The 15,705-nt window shown below is 43.9% G+C and overlaps 1 protein-coding gene across 1 annotated transcript in view; it reads left to right on the forward strand.

Moving 5' to 3' along the window:
- The window catches only part of LOC140457170 (uncharacterized), an 85,123-nt gene that overhangs the window by 41,874 nt on the left and 27,544 nt on the right, over positions 1-15,705 (forward strand). The window lies entirely within an intron of this gene.

Raw genomic sequence — 15,705 nt, forward strand, 5'->3', positions numbered from 1 at the left:
TTGTGAAAAAAGTTGAGTTTCATGCTCTGGCGTATCACTTCATTACATCCTGCCAATCAGTAAAGCCCTCATTATGCCTACTCTCTGTTTCCTAATTAATAGTCATCTGTCCATACTTGCCCACGTCACCAAAACAGGACCTTTGACCTCAGAAAGAGCAGCCATGCCATTATAACAAGCAGCACCTCAACTATTAGTATCCAGTCAGATCATAATGGACTCCATCCTCGGTATCAAATTGCCATGTGCTCCTACAGATCCTGATTCCCTTAGACTCCAAAACCTTTCTCTCCAGCTGAAACTTCAATATCCTCATTGACTGATTATCTACTGACTTTTGGGTAGGAGAATTCAAATGATTGACAAAACTATCCAGTGAAGAAATGTCTCCTCACCTCAGTCTTAACTGACTGACCCATCATCTAGTGAATATGAACTCAGTTCTTGACTCTCCAGTTGGAGGAAAGCAGTTTCTTGGTGCAAATACCTGAAGTGTATTACTGCACAGATTCACGCTTGAGGCAGATCACTGGATTTATTGAGTGCAGCATTTCGACGAAAATGGTGGTTATCATGTTGGCCTGACATGTGCAGTTTCCAGTGTGAAATCTGAATGGATCAAAGCTTATGCAATTATTATTATTATTATTATTAAATAATAACTGAACACAGCATCATACAGCCACATGACTACTTCTCTACCTGAAGTGCTGGAAAATAATCTGCAATATAAGAAGAGGTGAAACTTCATGGTACACAAAACAGTAATATTATGGACCAGACCAGACCCCTTCAAAATATTTTAAGCAGGTAGCCTAGACCCTAAGGTTTTCTTATCTTAAAGGCAGACGTGAAGTGGATGTTCCTCTTGGTCAACCCACTTGGTTTTAAACAAATTAGAATTTATTGAAACACTACAGTTGCAACACGAACAAAAGAAAACAGAATTTAGAATAACTTAACTATTGGAAAACATCACCACCTAATACAACAACTATTACTAATTAACTGTTGCAATACAATAACATCCCATAAGTACCCCTTGGCAAAACGATAAATTCAAACACAGGTTCTTACAGGCAGGAGGGAACAACATCCAAAGAGAGATTTCAGAAGAAAGTCAGAGGAATTCTTTACTGAAGCTTGCAACTCCCCTGGGTTCACACACCTTGTGACTGCTACAGCTAAAAACAAATGAGAAAAAACCTGAAGTGGGAGAACTGGCCACTGGCTTTTCAGTGTTAAACGTGACCCTCTGCCTTTACAACCTCTCTTCAAACAAACCAGGAACAAAATAACGTGATAGCATTGTCACAGTAAATATTGTCAAAAATTTCCATGGTCACTCAGCAGACCTATTAGCATAGAGTCCTAGAGTAATTTAGCATGTAAACAGTCCCTTCAGTTCAAACTGATGCCCACTCAGCTAGTTCCAACTGCCTGCATTTGGTCCATCTCCCTCTAAACCCTACCCGTCCATGTACCTATTACAAAAGTTTTTAAAAATGTTGCTATTGCTTTGCCACAAACACGTTTTCTGTCAGCCCATTCCATATACACAGCACTTGCTATGAGAAGATGTTGCCCCTCAGGTCATTCTTAAATCTTTCCCCCCTCACCTTAAACCTATGCCCTCTAGTTTTCAATCCCCCATCCCTGGGAAAAAGATTATATGCATTCTTCTTATTTATGCCCCTCATGATTTTATTCACCTCAATTCACTTTATTCTCCTATGTTCCGAGGAATGAAGTCCTATCCTGGCCAACCTCTCCCTATAACCCAGCCTACTAGTCCTGGCAACATCCTTGCCAATCTTCATCACACTCTTTCCAGTTTAACTATGTCTTTCCAATAACAAGGTGACCAAATCTGTACATAATACGCCAAGCGTGGCTTCACCAACGACTTATACAACAATAACATAACATTCCAACTCCTATACTCAGTGCCTCTACCAATGAAGGCCAGCATGCTAAATACCTTCTTTACCAACCTGTCTACCTGTGACGCCACTTTCAAAGAACAATGTTCTTGTGCTCCTCGGTCCTTCTGTTCTACAATACTCTTCAGGATCTTACCATTTACTGTATAAGTCCTACCTTGGACTGACCTCACTTATCTGTGTTGAATTGGATTTGCCAATCCACAGCCCAATTCCCCATCTGATCAAGATCCCTCTGAAATTTTTGATAACATTTTTTCACTATCAACCACACCTCCTAATTTTGTATTATCCGCAAACTTACTAATCATGTCTCGTACATTCATATCCAGATCATTTATTGAGCTTGTACACTCAGCAACTGATGCCAATCTGTTTGTTGACGAAGATTAACGTCACAGCACCAGGGACCCAGGTTCGATTCCAGCCTTGGGTGACTGTTTGTGTGGAGTTTGCACATTCTCCACGTGTCTGCGTGGGTTTCCTCTGGGTGCTCCGGTTTCCTCCCACAATAAATTGCCCATAGTATTCAGGAATGTGGAGGCTAGGTGCATTAGTCATGGAAAATGTAGAATAATAGGGGAGGGGTAATGGGTCTGGGTGGGGTACTCTTCTGAGGGTCGGTGTGGACTTGTTGAGTTGAATAACCTGTTTCCACACTGTAGGGATTCTATAAACCCACCAACTCAAAGAGTGATTGATAGTAACATGCACTCCGAAAGACAAATAGAGGTGATACTGGAATTGAAACAGATGAAACTGCAGGTAGGCTGCCAAATCAATTTGTATTGATTTTCATAAGAGAGGAAAAGGAAAAAATTGCCAGGTTGGCTACAAAACTGAAGTTCAGTGCAGGTGTGGTGAGACCCTCCTTTCTTATTCAATCTGGAAAGATAACACATGAATGGGTTATTTTTAGGTGCCAGAATGTCAAAAATCACTTGAGAATATTTGGAAGACGAGTAGAGGAATTAACACCAGTGTCCTGCTCAATGGCTATCCACTGTCACATCACAAAAACACATTCTCTACTCATTCTGCCCTTACTGTCTCTGAGAGTTTGCTTGATGGATATTCCCTGCCATGTTTCTAACATTACAACAAAGAAAAAAAAGATTCCTGAAGAAGGGCTCATGTCCGAAACGTCGATTCTCCTGCTCCTTGGATGCTGCCTGACCTGCTGCGCTTTTCCAGCAACACATTTTCAACATTACAACAAAGTCAACATTTCAAAAAGGACTTCAAAGCACTTTGAGATTTTCACTGGTGGTGAAAAGCATGACATAGAGGCAAGTCTGTCTTACCACAGTCCTCTGTTTAGGTGAAAGTGAGGACTGCAGATGCTGGAGATTAGAGTCAAGATTAGAGTGGTGCTGGAAAAGCACAGCAGGTCAGGCAGCATCCAAAGAACAGGAAAATCAATGTTTTGGACAGGAGCCCCTCATCAGGAATGAGGCTGGGAGCCTCGGGGTGGAGAGATAAATGGGAGGGGGTGGGTCCGAGGAGAAGGTAGTTGAGAGTGCAATAGGAGGATGGAGGAAGGAAGATTGACAGGTGGGACAGGTCATGAGGATGGTGCTGATCTGGAAGTTTGGAACTGAGGTAAGGTGGGGGAGGGGAAATAAGGAAATTGGTGAAGTCCACATTGATGCCCTGGGGTTGAAGTGTTCCGAGGTGGAAGATAAAGCGTTCTTCCTCCAGGCGTCGGGTGGTGAGGGAGTGGCAGTGGAGGAGGCCCAGGACCTGCATGTCCTCGGCAGAGTGGGAGGCGGAGTTGAAATGTTGGGCCACAGGACGGTGGGGTTGATTGGTGCAGGTGTCCCAGTGATGTTCCCTGAAGTGCTCTGCAAGAAGGTGTCCAGTCTCCCCAGTGTAAAGGTGTCCAGGTCTCTCCCACTGCATCAGGAGCAACGGATACAATAAATGACAGTTGTGGAAGTGCAGGTGAAACTTTGATGGATGTGGAAGGCTCCTTTGGGACCTTGGATGGAGGTGAGGGGGGAGGTGTGGGCACAGGTTTTGCAATGCCTGCAGTGGCAGGGGAAGGTGCCAGGAGGGGAGGGTGGGTTTTTGGGAGGCTTGGACCTGACCAGGTCAGGTTGGAGGTCTGATCTCCATCCAAGGCCCCAAAGGAGCCTTTCACATTGTTCAAAGTTTCACCTGCACTTCCACGAATGTCATTTATTGTTGAGAACATGCAGGTTCTGGGTCTCCTCCACCGCCACTCCCTGGGGAGAAGGTAGTTGAGAGTGCAATAGGTGGATGGAGGAAGAGGTGAAGGTGATAGGTCTATCACCTTTACCCCTTTCTCCAGCCACCTATTGCAATCTCAACTACCTTCTCCCCAGCCCCACCCTCTCCCATTTATCTCTCCACCCCAAGGCCCCAGCCTCATTCCTGATGAAGGGCTCCTGCCCAAAACGTCGATTTTCTTGCTGCTCGAATGCTGCCTGACCTACTGTGCTTTTCCAGCACCACTCTAATCTTGACAGTCCTCTGTTTACTGACCCTCATCCATGGACATGGTTTCTCACTATCTGCTGTGTCAAGCTCACTGTTACCCCATTCCCCATCTCCATCATTTCAATGGGGCCATGGAATGTTTGTTTAACCTTTCTGCTCTAAAGGAGCAATCCTGGAGTCTGCATCCTCTCCATAAAACTGAGTTCATTCATCCCTGGCAGTGGATATGGGGGCTCAGTGGCCCCACTGCGCTAAGAACCCAGGTTCAATTCCAGCCTTGGGTGACTGTCCGTGTGGAGTCTGCATATTCTCCTCATTTCTGCTGTCATAAAGCTAATCCCTTTTTTTCTAAAAGCTGTCCCTTGGCTCAAGGAGACTCTGTCCTTGATTTTTCTCAGGAGGTAATAAACGGGGCTGGGCTCCAATCAGTCTGGTGTGGTACAGAGATGAAAAGGATTTTGAGAGGCCTTTTGTTTATATGTAAACAGATGGGTCTTCAGGTCAAAGTGGTCATGCTTTAGAAGTGACCTCTATAAATAGAGAGGAGTGGTCAGCTCTTTAGCTAGCTGAGCTGAGCTAAACAGTTTTTAATTCAGTCCTGAACTGGGAAGTTCAACAGGAGCTGTGTGGAGACTCTCGCTCCTTTCTGCCCCTCAACTTCAACCTGTAAGCATGTGTTCCATTTATGCTGGTTTTTAAAGGGAGTTTGCTTATTGGGACTGTTGTGTGTATTCAGAATAGTGTAATTAAGTTGAGCTGGATAGGTTGAGTTCTGTGGGGGATCATTATTCTGTTCTTTGTGTTTCATTGTGTAATTTTGTGAATAAAGATTTTGTCTGTTTTAAAATCTAGTAGTCAACCTAGCTATCTTACTCCAGGTAGTTTTCACTGTATACCTACCAAAACAAATTGCAAAGTTAGGTCTAGGCCTACCTGCTTAAGACTGTTTTGAGTGTTCTGGCCCAGTCCATAATACTGCTGGGTGCTCCAGTTTCTTCCCACAGTCCAAAGGTATGGTAGTGACCATGCTAAATTGTCTGTAATGTCCAAGGGTGTGCAGGCTGAGTGGATTAGAGTCAAAATTAGAGTGGTGACGGAAAATCTGATTCCTGATGAAGGGCTTTTGTCCAAAACATCGATTTTCCTGCTCCTCAGATGCTGCCTGACCTGTTGTGCTTTTCCAGCACCACTCTAATCTTGACTCTGATCTCCAGCATCTGCAGTCCTCACTTTCGCCAGGCTGAGTGGATTAATCAGGGTAAAATGCATGGTTACATGGATATGGTAAAGAGCTGAGTTTTGGTGGGATACTCCTTGGAGGGCCAGTACAAACTCGATGGACTAAACTGCCTCTACCCGCACTGTAGGAAATTTTATACTGCAGGCTGAAGGATGTGGTGAGATTTTTGGAAAATATTATCCGTTGGCAGGTGGAAACATTGAAACAAAACAAAATAGTCAGTCTGTAGCTTGTGAACCTTTCAAATCTCTTTGTGAATCAGACTCGAAGAAGAGTGAAGGGTGATCTGTCTGATTGACCACAGCTAGTCAAGTCACCTTTCCCTTCTTTAAGATGCTGACATTGTTGGCAACTTTACCTGATCTGAGACATTGAAAGAACCAGGATTAATTGACAAGATCAGGAATTTAAACTGAATCTCGGCTGTGAAGTGATCAGATACGTGGCAACAGACAAGAAGCAGAAGTGCAAGAAGGAGATGGTTCCAGTTGTAGGAGAGCTGGATCCCAATGACATGGATGACTGCAGTGAATGGGATCAGAAGAGTAAACTGATAGAGGATGATTATCATTCCTGGAAGAGACCATCTGGAGCTTGAACTCCCTGACTTCTGAAGAAGAGTCACTCTGTCTGTCTCTGCAGATGCTGCCAGAATGGCTGAGTTTCTCTAGCATTCTCAAAATCTGTTTGAGGGAACCTTGTAGATTTCACTGCCTCAGTTTCTGCAGTGCAGTGTCTCAATTTGTTCCATTATGAACTTAAAGGTTGGTGGATTGAGTCAATTTAAGGATGAGGCCTTCACCGTTTCAGCGCATCAGCATTCAACACCAAGAAAGGCTAAATACTGCGGATGTCGGAAATCTGAAACAAACACAGAGAATGCTACAGAAACTCAGCAGATCTGGCAGCATCCGTGGAGAGAAAAACAGAGTTGATGTTTCGAATCTGGCATTACTCTTCTTTAGATCTGGTATGCCTTTCTTCAGTTCTGAAAAAGAGTCATACAGACTCAAAATGTAAACTCTGTTTCTCTCTTCACTGAGTTTGCCAGATCTGTCATAATTCACCAGCATTCTCTGTGTTTGTTTCAGCATTCACTGTCGCACAGTTTTGGATTGTCATGGAGACTTTGGCTGCAAGAAAATGTTCCCCATCGCTTGTTAGTTCTGCCGTTGTCCAGTAAATTTCTTCCCGTTTTCTTCAAATGAATATTCCTTCAAATATGTTGAGAAAATAATTAGACCTCACACTTATGTGCATCCAAGCCACTAGAAATCTATGAAATGATTCGACCAAATCCTTCAATGATTCACTCTTCCTCAGGTTCAAATGAAGCAAGACAGGGACAAGCTGAGATACAATCCCTCCAATACTCTGCTGCCAACAGAAAGTGATGCCTGCACCTGCACCCAGTAAGTTATTGCCCATCCCTGGGACGCGATGAGACCCCAACATGGGCCAAATCTCCCATTCACTGAGCACAGGTTCAGAACAATGCAGGGAGATTACATCAAGCTCACTAAACCTCCAAGTAGCATTAACGCAGTCCCCGAATGAGAATGACAGATAAAACTCACAATTTTCTAAATCATTTCACTGCAAAATACTTTCCTTTTGTTTTTGAAAGCTGATAGGTGAATCTGACAATTAACACCCTCTGATTTGTGCTATCAAGAGACTTGTTTTCCATCGTTTATCAGTCAAGTTCTGTGTGAGCTTCTGAAGGATGTGCAGGTTATTGAATCCCAGAGGAAACATGAGCTAGGGTGAAATCAGTGTACTTCCACTGTGTGGCATGAAGAAAGTCAAATGTTCCTGAATTTAAAAAAAGGACAAGAGCATTGAGGATACAAAATTAACTGAACAATAGGAGACAGAGAGTAATGGGTTAAAGGACAATTTTGGGTTGGCAGAGGTTTGTAGTGGAGTTCCCCAGAGGTCAATATTGGGACCACTGCCTTTCCTGACATAAATGATCTAGTTCTGGATGTGCAGTTGACAATTTCAAAGTTTGTAGATCACACAAATCTTTGGGACAAAAACTCTGAAGAAGCAATATAAACATTTAAAAGGCATCTGAGTAGGTATAGGAATAGGAAGGGTTTGGAGGGATATGAGCCAAGTGCTGGCAAATGGGATGAGATTAATTTCGGATATCTGGTTGATATGGACGAGTTGGACTGAAGCGTCTGTTTCCATGCTGTACAACTCTATGTGACTCTAATATAAATCAAAAGGGATTATTTTGGGGCAGCATGGCGGCTCAATGGGTTAGCACTGCTGCCTCTCAGCACCGGGGTCCCAGGTTCGATTCCAGCCTCAGGCGGCTGTCAGTGTGGAGTTTGCACATTCTCCCCGTGTCTGCGTGGGTTTCCTCCAGGTGCTCTGGTTTCCTCCCACAGTCCAAAGGTGTGCGGGTCAGGTGAATTGTTAAATTGCCCGTAATGTTAGGTGCCTTAGTCAGGGGTAAATGTAGGGGAATGGGTCTGGGTGGGTTGCTCTTCGGAGGGTCGGTGTGGACTTGTTGGGCCGAATGGCCTGTTTCCATACTGGAAGGAATCTAAAGGAATCTAATTCTAAAGAGTGTATGGAAGCAGAGAGGTCTAGCTGTAAATGTACACAAATCACTGGCAGTGACAGAACAAATGGAGAGATTTGTTAATAAAGCATACAGAATCCTAGCCTTCATTAATAGGAATCTAAGAGTACACAAGGAGGGAATTTACGATGAACTTAAATTGGACTCGTTAGACTTCAGTTGGAGTATTGCATACAGCTCTGGGTGCTACATTATAGGAAAGATGTGAATGGATTGGAGAGAGTGTGGAATAAGTTTATGAGGTTATTCCAGCATTGAGAAACTTTAGTGATGACGGAGAATTGGAAAAGTTGTGTCTGCTGTCTTGCAGAAGTGATGGTTAAAAGGAGATTTTCTAGAAATTATCAAAATCATGAGTGGTCTGAACAGAGTAGGTAAAGAAAAAACTGTCCCTGTTTGTAAATGAGAACCAGAGAGCACAGGAGCAGCCAGCAAATGGTACTTCATGTTTGTGGACTCAATTCCCGCAATCATTAACCAGATCTTGACTGATTCCCCGGCCTCAGAGAAACACATTTCCCGAGCGTAAAGGTTTATGTTTCAGATGGGACTCTCGAAGAGGAATACCTTCTGCACATATTGTATCCAAGCATCAACAACCAGCACCAGAAACATGTTTGTCTTACAACTTTGTTGACATAATCTGAACACTTGGGATGGATGTGGGTTGGAAACAAAATATAAGAAAGGGTACTGAGGAAAATAGTGAGCTAAAATGTAAGTGAGGAACAGAAATGGGTTCAGCTGGATGGATGAGCAGTACAAATGAACATGGGAGGAGAAAACTAAACTATTCAGATATTTTAATAAAATAGGTACATGTGTGTAGCAGTATGAAATACACAAACAATGCCTTCTACTCTCAGCAGGCACGGCACAGATCATATTTATCTACTATTTTACAACCATCATACAGGTAATTGTTCAAAGACACTGATGTACATTGGTAAAATATGTATTACCATTTTATTTGGATGAACATTATACCATATGACTGAGAGTAAACTGAGACACAAGCAGAGCCTGTCTTAATATGAGAGTATTAATACCCAAGTGAAGCAATTCAGGATACTTTTATTATGATAAAAAGGTGATATATAAAAGCACTGCATTGTTGTTGACTAGGGAGTGATTCCATTCTCTGTCTCAGCTGGAAACTCATGGACACGTTCACACCAGGGAGAGTATTTTCACTAGCTAATTCTGTAAGTAACTTATTCAACTCCCCCATCTCTAGAGAGAGAAGCACAGTCGCATTGGAGAGATACCATTCAGGTATTTTGCAAGTGTGAAATGATTTACTTCATTTTCCCACCTCCAAACCCGCTAACTTTGAATGTTTAAAGGATTTGACGGATAATAAACACCTTCAAACAGGATTGAATCTATTAAACATTCAGTAATTCATTCCTGCATCTCTCCTACTGAGACGCAGTGAGTTTACATGAGTTTAGGCTGATATTTGTGTCATTTTAGGGACTCTTTCTTCCTGACTGATAATGGTAGGTCCATATAGATAGGTTTCTTGTTAAAAAAATATTCAGAGGTTTGGTTTTGCTGGCTAGGCCAGCATTTGCTGCCCATTCTATTTTGCCCTCCAGGTGGTGATACGTTGCCTGCTTGAACCACTGCAGTCCATTTTGTATCAATACACCCACAAAATGCTGTTAGCAAGGGAGTTGCAGTATTTTAACTAAAGGAACAGTGACATATTTCCAATGATGAGTGAGTGGCTTGGAAAAGAACTTGCAGATGGTGTTGTCCTCATGTACCTACTGCCCTGGTCCTTCTGGATGGTAGTGATCATGGCTTTGGAAGAGGCTTTGGTGAATTCCTTCAGTACATCTTGTTGCTCCTACTGAACATTAGCAGTAGTGAGGAATGAATGTTTAAGGATGTGGTGACAATCAAGTGGGCTGCTTTGTCCTGAATGGTGTCAAGCTTCTTGAGTGTTATTAGAGCTCCACTCATTCAGGCAAGTGAAGAATATTCTGCCACACTTGTACCTTGTGGACAGTCTTTGGTGAGTCAGGAATCAAGTTACTTGCTGCAGGATTCCGGACTTCTGTTAGAGCCAGATAATTCTGAGGTAAAAATTGTCTTGTAACTTTATTATAGAATCCTCTAATCTCAATATTTATCTTATGAAAGAAAGTAAATTATGATAAATAATTCACACTTCCCATGGCAGGGTCTTTCCCCGGTATTCCCGTGGTGAGGAAACTCCTGTATCTCCAGACTACGAAAATGAATTGCGGGCGTAGAATCAGACAGAGCTTGGAATGGAGTCAGTAATGGCAGGGAAGAGGTTTTTTCCACAAACAGTAAGAGAATGGCGGCCGAAAGGAGGGTTGAGTCCAGACAGTAGTTGGGAAACCTTCATAAAGGTGTCTGCAATACGCAAGCAGGGATAAACAGTTTCTCAGCCCCTCAGTTTGCAGCAAGCAAAGGCCACAGCTGCCAGTAAGCAAGCCCATTAATGGCTGCCATGTGTGGCTGCCAACTTTATAGGGAGCAATGTCTCTGATGATGGAAAAAGTTTGCCGCTTGTTGTTATATGAGACTCACAGGTACTAGTTTTACCACAACTGGAAGTCTGTGAACATTGGAGGCAACGCAGAGTATGTTCACCAGGCTGATCACACATATAGAGGGAGTTTCTCATGGGGAGAGGTTGGGTACTTATCAGAGTTTAGAAGAATGAAAGGTAACCTGATTGAAACATGCAGGACTGGGGACTCGACAGAGATGATGTGGAAAGGCAATTTCCCCTTGTGAGAGAGTCTAGGACCAGAGGGAATAATTTCAGTGTAAGTGGTTACCCTTATAAGACAGATGTGAGGAGTTAATTCTTCTGCCAGAGGGTAGCGAATCTGTGGAATTCTTTACTGCAGAATGCTGTCAAGGTTGTGTCATTGTGCATATTCAGGACTGAGACTGATAGTTTTTAATCCATAAGGGAATCAAGGGTTAAGTGGGAAATGCGGGAAAGTGGAGTTGACAATCATCAGATCAGCCTTGATCTCATCGAATGGTACAGATTTGATGGGCTGAATGGCCTATTATTGCTCTTATATATAACGGACAAATGCTAATTAGTACAAATCCTACCAAGGCGGTTGATGGAATTTAAATTCAACCTAAATCCAATCTCAACAATAGTGACTAGTGAAACTATCTTTGATCTTTGTCAAAGCCTTTGGCCTAGCAAGCCCAGTCAAGGGGAAATTAGGCACGGACAGCTGCTGACCTTGCCCACATCCCATTGTAGAATAAAGTTCATTCTGAGGAGTTTCACAGGAATGATAGTAACCAATACTGGAGATGTATTAGGAGATATCAGGGCAGATGACTTTGTATTCTTGAGATTTGGAAAAGTTTATCGATTTCACTTCCAATTTTCACGCCTCCCTCACTTTCACCTGGTCCATTTCTGACACCTCCCTCCTCCTCCTGAAAACATCTGTTTTCATTTCGGGGATAGACTGGCCACCAATATCCACTACAAACTCACCAACTCCCACAGTTACCTCCACTACACATCCTCACACCCTGTAGATATTCTATTCCATTCTCCCAATTCCTCTATCTTCGTTGCATCTATTCTGATGATGTCAACTTCAATAAGGGAGCCTCTGAAATGTCCACCTTCTTCCTCAACTGAGGATTCCCCAGCACTGTTGTTGGCAGACCCTGAGCCAGGTCCAAACTATCTCTCATACTTTGACCTTCACACCCTGTCTTCCCTCCCGCAACAGCAACAGGGTGGCCTTTGTCATAGAGTCATAGAGATGTAGAGTATGGAAACAGACCCTTCAGTCTAACCCGTCCATGCTGACCAGATAGCCCAACCTAATCTAGTCCCACCTGCCAGCACCCGGCCCATATCCCTCCAAACCCTTCCTATACATAAACCCATCCAAATGCCTCTTAAATGTTGCAATTGTACCAGCCTCCACCGCTTCCTCTGGCAGCTCATTCCATACACGCGCCACCCTCTGTGTGAAAAAGTTGCCTCTTAAATCTCTTTTATATATTTTCCTTCTCATCCTAAACCTATGCCCTCTAGTTCTGGACTCCCCGACCACAGGGAAAAGACTTTGTCTATTTATCCTACCCATGCCCCTCATAATTTTGTAAACCTCTATCACCAACCATCCCACCAGCATCCACATCCTGAGGATCGTTGGCTTCCATTTTCATGACTTTCAGAGACTTGCTACCACCAGATACATGTTTCCCTCCCGTCCTTTGTCAATCTTCTGCAGGCACCAAGTGCAGGAAGGGATTCACTCAGTCATCCAGTTTGCTCATCCACCAACAAATTCACATTGGGGAGATACCGTTTACCTGCACTGAGTGTGGGATGGGAATCACTCAGTCACCCAAACTACTGACACATCAGAGAATTCACACTGATGAGGGACCATTCAGATGCTCCCAGTGTAAGATTGGGTTCAGGTGCTTATCTGAACTCAGCATACACCAGTACTCTCACACCAGAGAGAGGCCATTTACTTGTATTTTGTATGGGAAGGGATTTACCAATTCATCCACCTTGCTAAGACACCAACGCCCTCACACTGGGAGGAGGCCATTCGTCTGCTCTGACTATGGGAAGGGATTCACTCAATTATCCAGTCTGCAGAGACACCGGTGAATTCATACCAGAGAGAGGCCATCGATCTGCTCAGAGTGTGGGAAAGGATTCTCCCATTGAAACAATCTTCTGAGACATCAGCAAAAACATCCAGGTGAAAAGTTGTTCATCCATTCCAAAGGATTCAGTCAATTGTCCAACGTTGTGACACACCAGCGAATTCACACGGACAAGAGGCCCTTCAAATGTTCAGATTAAGGAAAGTGCTATGAAACTTCAGGGGAATTGATGTCTCACCAACGCACTCACACTGAGGAGAGATTATTCAGGTGCTGGGCTCAAGGCATCATCTCAACTTGCTGCACACCAGCAAGCCCACACTGGGAGAAGCCATTCACCTGCTTTGAACCAACAACACTGAAGAAATGATTATATTAGATTAGATTCCCTACAGTGTGGAAACAGGCTCCTCAGTCCAACAAGTCCACATTGACCCTCCGAAGGGCAACCCACCCAGACCCATTCCCCTGCATTCACCCCTGACTAATGCACCTTACATTACGGGCAACTTAGCATGGCCAATTCACCTGACCTGCACATCCTTGTTCTGTGGGAGGAAACCAGAGCACCCAGAGGAAACCCACGCGGACACGGGGAGAATGTGCAAACTCCACACAGACAGTTGCCCGAGGGGGGAATTGAACCCAGGTCTCTGGCACTGTGAGGCAGCAGTGCTAACCCATTGAGCCACTGTGCTGCCCATTGGTGAAGTATCTCCAAAAAAAAGACGGTGAGGGATTTGGAGTAGAGCCTGCAGGTGGTAATATTCCCGTGTCTCCCCTTGTACTGACAATCAAACAAATGCTTTGTCCTGAAATAAAAACAGAAGTTGCAGAAAAAAGCACAGCAGGTCTGGGGCAGAATCTGTGAAGAGAAGTCAGAGTTAATACTTCAGGTCCAGAGACCCTTCCTTAGAACTGACAGTAGCTAGGAAAATGTGGATTTTTATGCAGAAGATAGGGTGGAAGAGGGGATAAGAAATAAATGATAGGTGGGGATAGAGCCCAAAGAGAGAGAAAACCAGTTGGACAGACAAAGGAGTGGATAACGATCTGGTTAGGAGGATGAATAGCTATTAATGGGGACAGGAGGGTTTGAGTTATAAGGAAAAAGTAGATGAGTTGGGGAAAAAAAGAGAACTAGGGAGAAATGAGATGATGAATAGAGGGATGAATAAAGGGATGAATAGAGAAATGAGGGATAAATAGAGAAAAATTAAACAATAAAGTATAGACAGAAGAGACATTGAACAGCAGATAAGGAAATATTACATTTTTTATAGTTTCAAAGTGCATGACAGCCAGGGAAGTCCCAGCATATAAGAGGCTGGATGGGCCGAGACCTTTTTTTCCCTGGAGTGTTCGAGGCTGAGAAGTAACCTTATAGAAGTTTGTAAAATCATTAAGGGCATAGATAAGGTGAATAGCCAACGCCTTTTCCCCCAGAGTAGGGAATACCAAATCTAGAAGGCCTGGCTTTAAGTTGAGACAGGAAAGATTTAAAAGGGACCTGAGGGGGAACTTTGTTCCCCACAGAGGGTAGTGTGTATATGGAATAAGCTGCCAGAAGAAGTGCTAGAGGTGGGTACAATCACCCTATCTTCTACAACACTTAAAAGACATTTGGACAGGTACATGGATAGGAATGATTTAGAGGGATATGGGCCAAGTGTGGGCAACTGGTTGGCAGTGACGAGTTGGGCAAAAGGGCCTGTTTCTGTGCTGCACATGACTCTATTGTCAAATAGTTGTCAGTATTGTAGCTGTCTTGAAACAGCATAGCTAGGGACACAAGAAGCTCTGGTGTCCTGTCAGGGTACATTGCCTTTGCAGTGTCCAATGCCTCCAGTTGTTCTTGGCCTCACAGCAAGTGAATTGAATTGGCTGAAGACCGGCAATGGAGATGCTGAGGACCTCTGGAGAAGGCAGAGATTTTTTTTTCATTTTGTGGGATGTTTAATCACGAGCTGACCAGCATCTATTGCCCATCCCTAGTTGTCCTTGAGAAGATGGTAGTGAGCTATGTTCATGAACTGCTACAGTCCACCTGCTGTGGGTTGACCCACAATACCATAACAGAAGGAATTCCAGGATTTTGACCCAATGACAGTGAAGGAATGGGGATATATTTCCAAGTCAGGATGGTGAAGTGGTGGTGTTCCCATACATCTGTGTCGGTGGGGGAGGCAGCAGATTCTTGTGGATGTAGTGCCAATCAAGCAGGCTGCTTTATCCTGGATGGTGTCAAGCTTCTTGAGTGTTGTTGGTGCTGCACTCAGCCAAGCAAGTGGGGAATATTCCATCACACTCCGGCCTTGTGCCTTGCAGATGGTGGAAAGGACTTGAGGAGTCAGGTGTGAGTTAACTTGCTGTAGTATTCCTAGCTTTTGACCTGCTGTTGTTGCCACTGTGTTTATGTGGTGAGTCCAGTGAATGCCTGGTCAACGATAACCCCAAGGATGCTGATAGTGGGGGAACTCAGTGGTGGAAACACCGTTGAATGTAAAAGGCCGGTGGTGAAAATGACTCTTATTTGTGATGGTCATAGCCTAGCATTTGTGTGGCATGTTACTTGCCACTTGTCAGTCCAAGCCTGGATACTGTCCAGATCTTGTTACATTTAAACATGCACCTTTTCAGTATCTGCAGAGTCACTAATAGTGCTGAACATTGTGCAATCATTGGCAAACATTCCCACTTCTCACCTTATAATGTAGAGAGGGTCATCGATGAACTGTGGTTGAGCAGAGGACACTACCCTGAGGAACTCCTCCAGAGATGCTCCGGAGTCGAGATGACTG

The sequence above is a fragment of the Chiloscyllium punctatum genome, chromosome 31 (assembly GCF_047496795.1).
Source record: "Chiloscyllium punctatum isolate Juve2018m chromosome 31, sChiPun1.3, whole genome shotgun sequence".
In the NCBI taxonomy this organism is placed as follows: Eukaryota; Metazoa; Chordata; class Chondrichthyes; order Orectolobiformes; family Hemiscylliidae; genus Chiloscyllium; species Chiloscyllium punctatum.